At 37.8% G+C, this 13,135-nt stretch overlaps 3 long non-coding RNA genes across 8 annotated transcripts; 1 reads left to right on the top strand and 2 right to left on the bottom strand.

The window, feature by feature from the left end:
- Positions 1–651: 651 nt before the first annotated feature.
- On the bottom strand, positions 652–2,392 carry LOC124202446. 6 transcript variants are annotated; one of them, XR_006878134.1, is made up of 5 exons: positions 1,938–2,392; positions 1,760–1,836; positions 1,417–1,690; positions 1,091–1,321; positions 652–893 (listed from the first exon to the last, which is right to left on the bottom strand). It is a non-coding gene; the product is annotated as an uncharacterized LOC124202446 (long non-coding RNA). The 6 variants fall into 6 exon arrangements; XR_006878133.1 differs by having other exon boundaries at positions 652–1,177; positions 1,246–1,321; XR_006878130.1 differs by having other exon boundaries at positions 652–1,321; positions 1,938–2,102; positions 2,162–2,392.
- Positions 2,393–2,401: 9 nt separating this feature from the next.
- On the top strand, positions 2,402–3,643 carry LOC124202447. The gene is made up of 4 exons (XR_006878136.1): positions 2,402–2,849; positions 2,909–2,994; positions 3,128–3,301; positions 3,374–3,643. It is a non-coding gene; the product is annotated as an uncharacterized LOC124202447 (long non-coding RNA).
- Positions 3,644–4,983: 1,340 nt separating this feature from the next.
- Positions 4,984–6,235, bottom strand: LOC124202475. The gene is made up of 4 exons (XR_006878175.1): positions 5,778–6,235; positions 5,633–5,718; positions 5,326–5,499; positions 4,984–5,253 (listed from the first exon to the last, which is right to left on the bottom strand). It is a non-coding gene; the product is annotated as an uncharacterized LOC124202475 (long non-coding RNA).
- Positions 6,236–13,135: the final 6,900 nt, after the last annotated feature.

Raw genomic sequence — 13,135 nt, 5'->3', positions numbered from 1 at the left:
TGATGTAGTTTACGGTTTACCGTGCATCTATCTTATAGTTGAGGACTGGACTGCGCAAGCAAAGGATATTGTCGAAATAAAAATGAAGAAATCCGCGGATGCACACGGATGTTATGTAGTTATGTAAAACCTGTTTCAGTTTAATGCGTAAACGATCTTTGTAATAGGATGCGGGAAGAAATAGTAAGCTGGGAAATCTTGGCCCTTTCAGCGTCACCAATTAACAATCCTTCTGTTACAGGAACCATCTCTTTTATCAACATCGGCCATCGTCACTGTATTCAACTTCAATTTTAGCATTTGAACTCTGTGTAGCGCTTCAGTTCCCTTTTGGGAGTTTGGGAGTTTGGTAAAACAGTAAAATAAAATAGTCACGTCAGCGAGCGCAAGGTGGCTTACTGTTTGTCTGTCTCCGAATGCGATGCGTAATTCTAGTTATTAAGCTATTAATTTCCATTTAAAAAATTGTTTATTGTCAACACAAAAAGAATACTTGAAGCCTGTGAAGCTTTTGTAACTTACGAGTGGCATCTTTCTTGAACGTCAGGGATTCGAAGTTTAATGATGAACCTGTATGGATACTCGGCCGAGAAAGCGACACAAAAACTAGAAGGCGTTAAATAGTCATTTCTATAGCCGAGAACTTTACTCAATTAAAGATTTTTTATTGATCTGGATAAACTTAATTCAGATGTAAATTTAATTCTACATATCGTAGAAATTTTCCTCCAATTGGAGATTCCGGTATGACTAGTGACCCCGGTTGGGGTTGTATGCTTCGTTGTGGCCAGATGGTTGTGGCACAGGCCCTAATTAATCAGATCTAAATTTAAAAATGAACTACAACGATTCTATCGGTTGCGATGGCGAAACCAGAAGTGAACACGGTAGCTCTATTACAGAAAAATAAAATAACATCTCTGTTAAGATATTTCTATAAAGAAAGAAGGGGGAGACTGGATTGTTCAATAAAAACAGTTTCGACTTCTATCGACTGGAAGTGGATAGAAATTATATTTCTAATCATTTAGAGAGAAATATTTTAACTTTTTTCATTCAACATATTTAACCCATTTGAAGAAATAATTACTTAATTAGGAGAAGGTGAAGAAGAAAGCTAAAAATTGTCCACAAGTCCACAACGATCTACGATGTCTGAACTCTACAATGACAATTGCTAAAATAATTCATAAGAATCTTCATCATTGGATCATGTTGAAACTGAAAATGTAATAAGAAATATACTTAAATGGAAGGCATTCACAAGTGACATACGACTCCTTGGTCACCATCAAGCACGAAGGACAACATTTGTCGTAGCCTACAATAACAAATTATTCATATAGGTGTCACTTTACGCGTTACCACTTGTTCTCAAGTGTCGATTGCTGTATAATAAATTGAATTTACACTTACCTACTATTCAATAAAAAGTGAAATCTTGACGATGATCGGTAATAAACTCCAAAAGCCATTGGTGATGTCTCTCTGCAATCCGGTCTCCACCAAAGTCATGGGGTCCTTGATGAACTGATAATAGTCGGGGACCTGCTTTTTATCGTCGGGCTCATGAAAAAGGCCAGGAACTCTTGAGGTCTACAACTGCCGTAGAAAGTTTAGTAGTTCCTCCTTATCGCGAGTCCCTCTGTGACCGCGTGTGGATAGTTACAGGCTTCCTGCAATTGGGGACCTGTATAAGCAAGTTGTATACAAGATGTGAATCATGTAACTTTAGCTTGTTTTCTCAACAACAGCTTACCTTTCACAAACTCTTGATCCCCAAGTCTGGATATGGTAGATTGCATGGTTTCGTAATCTTACAGCTTCAAAATTTGTCTACAAATATAAAACATTAACTAATCACTTTTTGGTTAATCCACGTGTAATAAAATAAACTCTATAACACTAAGACTAAGAATAGTAGCAAGCACACTCACCTGATTTTCAACTGGAATGCAACATCATCTCAATTTCAGTTCTAAGGAATATACATCTGAAAAGATATCCAGCTAACTTCAAAACCTACACAATGGTATGCTGCCTGTCACCTTGTTTCGCCTTATTTTAAAAATGCTTCAGCACTAAACTTTTCCTAATTGATTCTACAGTATGGCAAAACTGAAATATTGTTCCAACCCATGAAATTGAATTATTAAAATACCACATTTTTGTAGTTTACGTGTGATGGACGAAAAAAGTGACAAAATAAGCTAAAGTTTTCGTCAATCACAACCATGCGTACGATATTGGAACAAAAACTGAACTGTAAATGTGAAAAATCGAATTATTTATTAACGTGGGCACATTTTCAAAATTTAAAATCTAGTATGAAAACGGCTCATCCATCAACGTCACGAGCCCGAGACAAGTCACACGCAGCACAGCAGTCGAGACGCAACACAGTCTTCACCAGTGAACTGATACTGATCCGATTCCGTGTCGTTAAAAAACGGATTTTTTGAGGGCCGTAGAACGGATTGGTTTCCGTTCTCTTACGCTAGAGTCGCATGAAGGCAATAACGTTATGCCTACCCTCTAGCGCCTCTAGCTGATTCATAATCGGATTCGTTTCAGTTAACCGATTTTGACTGTGTTGTCTCTTCATTGACAGTTGGTGTTTACAAACCCAGAATGAACGACAACAATCTTTTTAAATTGCTAGCTACTGAACGAGTAGAAGTGAATAAAAGTGCTAGTGAAAAGGACAATTGTAAAGAATAAAAGCCATTTATAAGTTATAACTCCTGTTTTCTCGACTAGTGTGTGGTTTAAGAGTAGCTGTCACCAATAATTAGTCAAAGGAAACAGTATATGATGTGCATTAGTAGCCTATGATGTGAAACAGACAGGTATAATTTAAAAACGAATTTAATCAAAACCTGGTTATCAATTTTTATAATTTTATTAGTTTGCAGGACAAAATTGGAGAGCTGGAGCAACAAGAAGTAAATCAAAACAGCACAAAAAAGCAGTCTAAGAAAAAAGACGCAGTAGGTAATACTATAATAATGAGAAACTAAGTAACAACTTTCACTTTTGTCAATTGCATCATCACAGTCATATAATATAATTGTTTTTGTCATGAATGCAAAACTAAAACTTTATGCGTATTATGCTTTTCATTTAGGAGGCTATAAGCTCTCACCGGTTAAGCTCTCCTATAGAACATGATTGGATTGATTGGCCATTTAAATGCTGTTTAAAATCAATCACTCTTTATCAATGAGAATGGATATTCTACTACGGATACATGGTTGCTGGTTTATATGTGTGGATTGATTTAACACCAATATTGAGCTAGGTATCTTGTCTTAATTTGATTGTGTTGTTGATTTTTGTTGTCCCCTCTATTAATCTGTTTTTCTTTTTGTAGTTACGTGACGCTGACGGCAAAGTCTTCGTTTTCATTACAACACTACATGATTGCTGGGCAGGTGAAGGCTTACCAAGCTGTTTTTAGTTCCGTCTTATGGAATCCTGAAGAAACTTCGAAAGTTGCGTCTACTAGATGGGATTGATTAATTAATTTCTTAGACTAGAAGTACGTGTCATAACTGTCATTCTGTGTTGTTCAGTTAACAAGGCTTGTCGCTCGATTTCACGCGAATAATTCATGAGAAATACAAATTTCGTAACACACAAATGTATTGTAGTTTGTACTGTAGGCTAGCCGTGTAAGACCCAAACAGTAGACGATAGAAAAGATGAGCTATTAAAATAATTATAATCTTAAAGATAATCACTATGCACATAAAATGTGTGGTTTCCTCATGAAAAATGGAGTATGGTTCATTTTTTCTGGCGGAAGCCAGCATAGCGTTACGTAAACAGGGGTTAAAAATCGTTCGGGGTAAATTACACGTATATACATACACAATAGACTGTTTTTGAATACATATTTGGGTTCCGCGTGAAAAGTTGAGTATAGAACACTAGTTTAATTATTATTGGCGGCAGCCTGCATGGCATTTATGAGCATCAGCGTGAAAACTCGTTCGGCGTTAATTATATGTACATGCGTATAAAATAGGGGGTTTTTGTATTCATATTCGGATTCCGCGTAAGAAGTTGGGTATAGAATATTAGTTTTTTATTATTGGCGGGAGGTTGCATAGTATTTATGGGCGTCAGCGTGAAAAATCGTTCGGCGTGAATTACAGGCATATGCGTGGAAAATTGATTGTTTCTGAGTTCATATTTGGATTCAGCGTAAAAATTTGTATTAGAGATGATAATTTCAATATATTTGGCGGGAGCCTGCGGTAGTTATTCGTTTTCGACGAAATTTTTTATAGAAACAAAACGACCCAATTCGCATTCTTTATCTAGGCGACTTTTGTCAAAAATTTTTTTCGTCACAAATAACAAACTCCCGCCAAAACTATTGTTCTCATTCAACTTTTTAAGCTGAATCCAAATATGAACTCAGAAACAATCAATTTTCCACGCATATGCCTGTAATTCACGCCGAACGATTTTTCACGCTGACGCCCATAAATACTATGCAACCTCCCGCCAATAATAAAAAACTAATATTCTATACCCAAATTCTTACGCGGAATCCGAATATGAATACAAAAACCCCCTATTTTATACGCACGTACATATAATTAACGTCGAACGAGTTTTCACGCTGATGCCCATAAATGCCATGCAGGCTGCCGCCAATAATAATAAAACTAGTATCCTATGCTCAACTTTTCACGCGGAACCCAAATATGTATTCAAAAACAGTCTATTGGGTATGTGTATACGTGTAATTCACCCTGAACCATTTTTAACCCCTGTTTACGTAACGCTATGCTGGCTTCCGCCAGAAAAAAATGAACCATACTCCATTTTTCATGAGGAAACCACATATGAATTCAAAAACCGTTGATTTTAAGTGCATAGTGATTATCTTTAAGATTATAATTATTTTAATAGCTCATCTGTTCTATTGTCTACTGTTTGCGTCTTACACGGCTAATAGCCTACAATACATTTGTGTGTTACGAAATTTGTATTTCTCATGAATTATTCGCGTGAAATCGAGCGACAAGCCTTGTTAACTGAACAACACAGAATGACAGTTATGACACGTACTTCTAGTCTAAGAAATTAATTAATCAATCCCATCTAGTAGACGCAACTTTCGAAGTTTCTTCAGGATTCCATAAGACGGAACTAAAAACAGCTTGGTAAGCCTTCACCTGCCCAGCAATCATGTAGTGTTGTAATGAAAACGAAGACTTTGCCGTCAGCGTCACGTAACTACAAAAAGAAAAACAGATTAATAGAGGGGACAACAAAAATCAACAACACAATCAAATTAAGACAAGATACCTAGCTCAATATTGGTGTTAAATCAATCCACACATATAAACCAGCAACCATGTATCCGTAGTAGAATATCCATTCTCATTGATAAAGAGTGATTGATTTTAAACAGCATTTAAATGGCCAATCAATCCAATCATGTTCTATAGGAGAGCTTAACCGGTGAGAGCTTATAGCCTCCTAAATGAAAAGCATAATACGCATAAAGTTTTAGTTTTGCATTCATGACAAAAACAATTATATTATATGACTGTGATGATGCAATTGACAAAAGTGAAAGTTGTTACTTAGTTTCTCATTATTATAGTATTACCTACTGCGTCTTTTTTCTTAGACTGCTTTTTTGTGCTGTTTTGATTTACTTCTTGTTGCTCCAGCTCTCCAATTTTGTCCTGCAAACTAATAAAATTATAAAAATTGATAACCAGGTTTTGATTAAATTCGTTTTTAAATTATACCTGTCTGTTTCACATCATAGGCTACTAATGCACATCATATACTGTTTCCTTTGACTAATTATTGGTGACAGCTACTCTTAAACCACACACTAGTCGAGAAAACAGGAGTTATAACTTATAAATGGCTTTTATTCTTTACAATTGTCCTTTTCACTAGCACTTTTATTCACTTCTACTCGTTCAGTAGCTAGCAATTTAAAAAGATTGTTGTCATTCATTCTGGGTTTGTAAACACCAACTGTCAATGAAGAGACAACACAGTCAAAATCGGTTAACTGAAACGAATCCGATTATGAATCAGCTAGAGGCGCTAGAGGGTAGGCATAACGTTATTGCCTTCATGCGACTCTAGCGTAAGAGAACGGAAACCAATCCGTTCTACGGCCCTCAAAAAATCCGTTTTTTAACGACACGGAATCGGATCAGTATCAGTTCACTGGTGAAGACTGTGTTGCGAGACGACAAAATCACAACCGATTGAAGCAGACGATGAAACGAGATTTCAAAAAACAGTACGAAATTCCTCTACTAGGTGCCTGGAAAAGTAAGAATTAGCGGCTTTTTCAAAATCAGATGAGGTGGTGATTTCCGATAATGTTTCTCATTCCGGGTTATATTCTTCTAGTCGTTTCCTTTGGGTCATCTTCTGGTCATGTTCTCTTCCGGTGGGGTGCTGAGGTTCACTCAATAAAACTTAACTTCGATACTACCAGTTTGACGTATCTTCATCAACAGCTGGAGATGATATAAATTCGACATTGGGGCGAATATTCCTTTACAACGTAAGCGGATCTACTTCGACAATCTAACCTAATCTAACCTTACTTAACCTAATCTAACAATAAAAAATATTGTCGAGTATTTTCCGGGTAATTTTCGCATACATTCTCCAGGTATTCTCGCTCTATAGTCGAAATGTTGCCGCATGTCGAAGTACAACGAATCAGTGTTGAAGTAAAGTTTTGCTTGATGAATCTATATTATTCCCTTTCGGTCGTGTACTAGTAATCTTATTCCAGTCATCTTCCTGGTGATTTTTTAAAAATTCGTTTATAGTCATGTCTTCTTGTCTTGGTGTCCCTTGGGTCCTGGTGAACTCTTTCTGTCGTCATCCACTTCCAAGTAATATTGTTCTAGTAATCAACTCCTCGTTATCTTCTTTTTGCACTAGATATCGTCTCCGTGTCACTTTTTCAAATCTTTTCTTTTATTAACCTCTACATCCCATTTTTCCATCTCAGTTTTGATGTTATACGTAATATAATCTATTGGCCCCATCTTTGCTATTGAATATAAAGAATCCCATTCAAATTTTTCGCCTGGAAGCTTGCCGTTGGTTCCAAAGTAGATATCCAGTTCTTCCGTTTCTAAGTGAGGTTTATCTACCACCAATATGGGAACCCATCCTGTCTTGCCTTTAAATTTCATTTTCATTTGCCATTTTCCTATGATTTTATAAAAACTGCCAGGGGAAACGACTGCTTTTTCTGTTTTCATTGTATGTTGTAGGCGCGGTCTTCCTAATTTTTGCCATACGTAATAATCGATCACTGGGTATTTTCCTTCGTGAAATTTAATTCGTAATTTAGTATTATCAATAGTAAAATATTGTGGCGCAGACCCATCTATCGGCTCCTTCCAAGCTAATGAATATATTAAAGAATCCCATTCAAATTTTTCGCTTGGAAGCTTGCCGTTGGTTCCAAAGTAGATATCCAGTTCTTCCGTTTCTAAGTGAGGTTTATCTACCACCAATATGGGAACCCATCCTGTCTTGCCTTTAAATTTCATTTTCATTTGCCATTTTCCTATGATTTCATAAAAACTGCCAGGGGAACCGACTGCTTCTTCTGTTTTCATTGTATGTTCTAGGTGCGGTCTTCCTAATTTTTTCCATACGTAATAATCGATCACTGGGTATTTTCCTTCGTGAAATTTAATTCGTAATTTAGTATTATCAATAGTAAAATATTGTGGCGCAGACCCATCTATCGGCTCCTTCCAAGCTAATGAATATATTAAAGAATCCCATTCAAATTTTTCGCTTGGAAGCTTGCCGTTGGTTCCAAAGTAGATATCCAGTTCTTCCGTTTCTAAGTGAGGTTTATATACCACCAGTACGGGAATCCATCCTGTCATGCCTTCATTTGTCATTTCGAATGTTCCTTTGACTTTATAAAAACTGCCAGGGGGACCGACTGTTATTTTTGTTATCATTGTAGGTCGTAGGCGCGGTCTTCCTAATTTTTTCCAAACGTAATAATCGACAACTGGGTATTTTCCATTGTAATATTTAATTCGTAATTTAGTATTCTCAAAAGTAATATATTGAAGTACTACATTCTTCGACTTTTCAGGCACAGTCGGAGACGGTTGAGGTATGTCTCTCACATTCATTATTCGTGGAGAGTTCTCCAGCTTCGCAGGTTGTCGTTTCTCTTGTTCGGGTATCATCTTTGGTTTTTCCGGATGCACCTTTTCCTCCAGCTTCGCAAACCCATCTATCGGCTCCTTCCTAGCTAACGAATATAAAGATTCCTTTTCAAATTTTTCGCTTGGAAGCTTGCCGTTGGTTCCAAAGTAGATATCCAGTTCTTCCGTTTCTAAATGAGGTTTATCGACCACCAGTACGGGAATCCATCCTGTCATGCCTTCAATTGTCATTTGCCATTTTCCTTTGATTTGATAAAAACTGCCAGGGGGACCGACTGTTTTTTCTGTTATCATTGTATGTTGTAGGCGCGGTCTTCCTAATTTTTCCCAAACGTAATAATCCATTACTGGGTATTTTCCATCGTGATATTTAATTCGTAATTTAATATTCGTATTACAATAAGTACGAATAGTAAAATATTGTGGTGGTGGATCCACCACAGTTGGTTGATGTCGAATCAGGGGTTCTATTTGAGTCTCTTGCGCTCTTCCAACTTCTATTAGAAGTTTCAACGGATAGAGTTCGTTAGATTTCGTACTACAATCCTCATATCCAATGTTGACTTCTTCGTTGGTTACGATCGGAAGGCGTGAGCTGGCGTTTTGGGCTGAAGGCGTGAGAATACTATTCCGGCCAGCACACTCGTCTTTATCCGGGATGTCTTGGTCTTGGTCCTTTGGTGTACGGACCGGGATGTCATCGAATTTGTCTTGTTCTTGCGGTTGATGATCAGCCAATTTATGGTTAACATCTGAATTTCCTAATTCAACAAAAGTTGATTGTTGTTGCTTCTGTTGTTCGGGAAACACCTTTTGGCGTTGCAATTCTGGGTCAAGTAATGGCGTAGACAATGATTCTGGTTGTGTCAAGGGTTCTGCCGGTCTACGACGCGGATATGTCTTCATTCTCTTCTGTATGTCCCTCATCAAATCAAGTTTATCTGATGAATTTCGTAATTCAACAAAAGTTGATTGTTGTTGATTCAGTGGTTCTACTCTAGTCCCTTGAGTTGTTCCAACTTCTGTCAGAATCGTCCATGTCCAGGGAAAGAGTGCGTCAGATTTCGTATCCAGCTTCGCATGTTCTCGCTTCTGTTGTTCGGGCATCTCCTTTGGTCTTTCCGGAAACACCTTTTGGCGTTGCAATTCTGGGTCAAGTAATGGCGTAGACAATGATTCTGGTTCTGTCAAGGGTTCTGCCGGTTGAGGACGCGGATATGTCTTCATTCTCTTCTGTATGTCCCTCATCAAATCAAGTTTATCTGAATTTCCTAATTCAACAAAAGTTGATTCATGTTGAATCAGTGGTTCTACTTTAGTCCCTTGCGTTGTTCCAACTTCTCTCGACGGATAGAGTTCGTTAGATTTCGTACTACAATTCTCATATCCAATGTTAGTGTTGGTTACGATCGGAAGGCGTGAGCTGGCGTTTTGAGCTGAAAGCGCGAGAACAATATTCCGGCCAGCACATTCGTCTTTATCCGGGAGGTCTTGGTCTTGGTCCTTTGGTGTACAGACCGGGATGTCATCGAATTTGTCTTGTTCTTCCGGTTGATGAGCAGCCAATTTATGGTTAATATCTGAATTTCGTAATTCAACAAAAGTTGATTGTTGTTGATTCAGTGGTTCTACTCTAGTCCCTTGAGTTGTTCCAACTTCTTTCAGAATCGTCCATGTCCATGGATAGAGTGCGTCAGATTTCGTATCCAGCTTCGCATGTTCTCGCTTCTGTTGTTCGGGCATCTCCTTTGGTCTTTCCGGAAACACCTTTTGGCGTTGCAATTCTGGCTCAGCATCAAATAATGGCGTAGACAATGCTTCTGGTTCTTCCGATTGATGACGCGGATATTTATTATGTGGGTCCCTCATCAAATCATGTTTATTTGAATTTCCTAATTCAACTAAAGTTGTTTGTAGTTGAATCAGTGGTTCGATTTTAGTTGTTCCATTTTCAACTTGTGTTAAAAGCTTCGACGGATAGAATTCGTTAGATTTCGTACAATCATCATATCCAATATCCACTTCTTCGTTGGTTACGATCTCAGGCACATCGTTATCTTCAACCGCATAGAGTGGGTTTTGATAACAGTTAAACTTGTCGAGTACATTTTCAGAATCATCACCAGTTTGAAAATCAAAATTATTTTTTTCTGGTTTGAAAGACGCCGATTGAGATGTTAAATCAATCGGACGATTCCATTGACATTCTTCGAAATATGAGTCATGTGGAACTGAAGCAGGCTTGAGAACATTATTCCGGCCACAAGCGCGCTCCTCTTTATCCGGGATGTCATCGTGGTTTTTTGGTGTCATAAAAACCACGAAGATCACTACTAGAAAGTGAAGTTCGTAAAGAAACCCCACAAACGCAATAACCATCAATAAGAAATATTGTATTTCTTTGCAGGCATCAGATCGAAGTTCAAGGGACAGACCTTTGTCGCTACCGTCGCTCCCCATCTTACCTCATTACAGTCGAAGGTTAATTCTCGGTTGTATAAGTAGGCAGTACGTTCAGGTAGGCAGTTCTGCACTTGCTCGTTTCAGGTAAATCCTTTGAAATTAAATTCAACGAAAATGATTTGGGTTTTAAAATGTTACAAACTTACTGCTAAATTATTTTTCGAATGTTGTTCAAAAAATTTAAAAACAAAAATCTTATTAGAAGATTAAATATTTTTAACTTTGATTTCCCGTACATAGGGATTCTATTCGCCAAAAGACTGAACCCTTAGTTACGCGGGAGATATAAAACATGTTTTTTGATTAAATGAGATATAATGATACTGGTGTTTTATGTAATAGACTAATAGTTCATTCATTCTGCTATAAGCATCCTAATTTATTAGCATATGTCCTGGCCCTGGGGCCAGAGTGCTGGGCACAACCGTCATGTGTCTGTAGATTAACTAGTTTTAGACATGTGTTGGAAATGATTTAAAGCGTAACATTTAAAAAAAAGCTGGAACTTATGATACGTTTAACTAAAAAAAAATTGTGAAATAAGGAAATAACAAATGAAGTGAACTTGAAATTTATTTGATTCATTTCGATCGTCATGCATTTAAATCCAGACAATAGTAGCATTTCTTGATGACATACGAGACATACGGATCTCAATTGATGGTATAGATGTTCCGAACTCGTTTAATACCGTATGACCGAGGCCCCGGAACTAGGGGGATTTTCCTATTTCGGCGGCAGATTCGGGTAAATGGTCGCATTTGTTGTCGCTGGAGGTTCGTGTTGCGAAGGTGTCGGGTTGGTAGAGGTGGGGCCTTTTCCCGAGCCTTTTCCAGGTTTGACTTTGTTGTCCGGCACGTCATTCCAATGACGTGGAAGTTTTGGATCTTCAATTTCACTCTGACGACTCCAATAATGCTCCCCAACTAGCCAAAAACAAGCCACCATAAAGCTCTTGATGTAGCCGGAAACGACAACGTTGAAACTTGCATCGTTGCATGTGGTGATCATGCATCCGGTGGCCAAGGTTAACGCTACACTGGAGGCTAGTGGGATCAGGCCCAGGGCTATGCCTATCTCCCTGTTATCCGTCACCCACAACACACAGAACACGTGTACCATCTTGACGAACGATATCACCATCAGGTAAGCTGTTATTGCCGCTGATGTGGGCAGCGAATCGGATAGGGCAGGCATCCATATTTCAGCAGGTGTTGTACACTCCACCCGAACAATACTGTCGGGACTGCAAGACAGATCAAGTGGTCGGCAGGCGGCCAAGAAGTTTGGAGCCAATCTTGTTTCGGAATAAAAACGATTGCTACCCCACAACCAGGCGAGAACGACTCCAGTCAGTAAAGATGCGACACAAAGCAGGGAACGGTAGAAAAACTTCCACTTGAAAAAATTCGTCTTTTTTTTTCTTCCGGCGGCGGGGATTCCGTGGAGGATAGCAATGATGACAAAGTTGAGACAGGTAAAAATTGGTTCCAAGATAAGCATGGCTTGTTTCGATGTTATCTTTTCCTTTGATGCCATCGGGTGGTTTATGTAACTTTTGTCGTTACATATGATTTGAACTTCAGTTTCCATGCCTGATTGATGGTCAAGTGTATTGAACAAACAAAGCAAACACGTCCAAACAAGCATCAGCATCAGGGTTAAGATCGAATCTCTTTTGTACGACAAGAATCTGATGGATCTTGAAACTAAATTTTTCACTTGTTCGAATTTCGTCATGTTGAAATCGGGTTTTAGACTTTTAGTTTGATGATTATCCGCTTCGTCTAGCGGTCGCTTATATATCATTCCATGGACGGAAACTTGCTCCGCAGTTGGTTAACTGGTAATTTATTGCAAATTTTGGAATAATCAACTTGATGAAATTATTTACAAATTTAATTGTTCGTTAATTTACAATTTAACGAATAATGTACAAAAGAAATTACTACCTTGCAGCAATCCCTTATCTCGTAATTTACGGTAATTTACATCGACATAAGTACATTTGGCTTGAATTTTTGCCAGCCTAGAAATTTTTTTTATATTTGAACACGCTTAACTTTACTGTTGCTACTAGGTAATCTTTTACATTAGAAAATCCTTTCACGTCACGAAATCATTTACATCTTAATGATCTTATGTAATAATGAATTAAATCTAAAGAATACATAAAATATTTTGGAAAAAGAATTTTATTATACGGTGCATTAATATTTATGTACAAAAGCATTTAGGCACTAAAAAAGGAAGAATAATTTAAAAATTCAATTATTGCAAAAATTTTAATTTTCACTGTTACTACAATAATAGGGAGCTATTATAGTCGTCACTGTTATAGACTACCTTTGACAAATTCCAATCAAGACAGGGGGAGACACTGCCTTGATTGACTGTACCCAGCCTGGAGATTACCTGGTGGACAAGGAAGATGAGAGAAGAGAGTACGAAGCCAATTTTTC

The sequence above is a fragment of the Daphnia pulex genome, chromosome 9, assembly GCF_021134715.1.
Source record: "Daphnia pulex isolate KAP4 chromosome 9, ASM2113471v1".
NCBI lineage: Eukaryota > Metazoa > Arthropoda > Branchiopoda > Diplostraca > Daphniidae > Daphnia > Daphnia pulex.
Note: the sequence above shows the minus strand (reverse complement) of the source record. Positions and strands in the feature narration are given on the sequence as shown.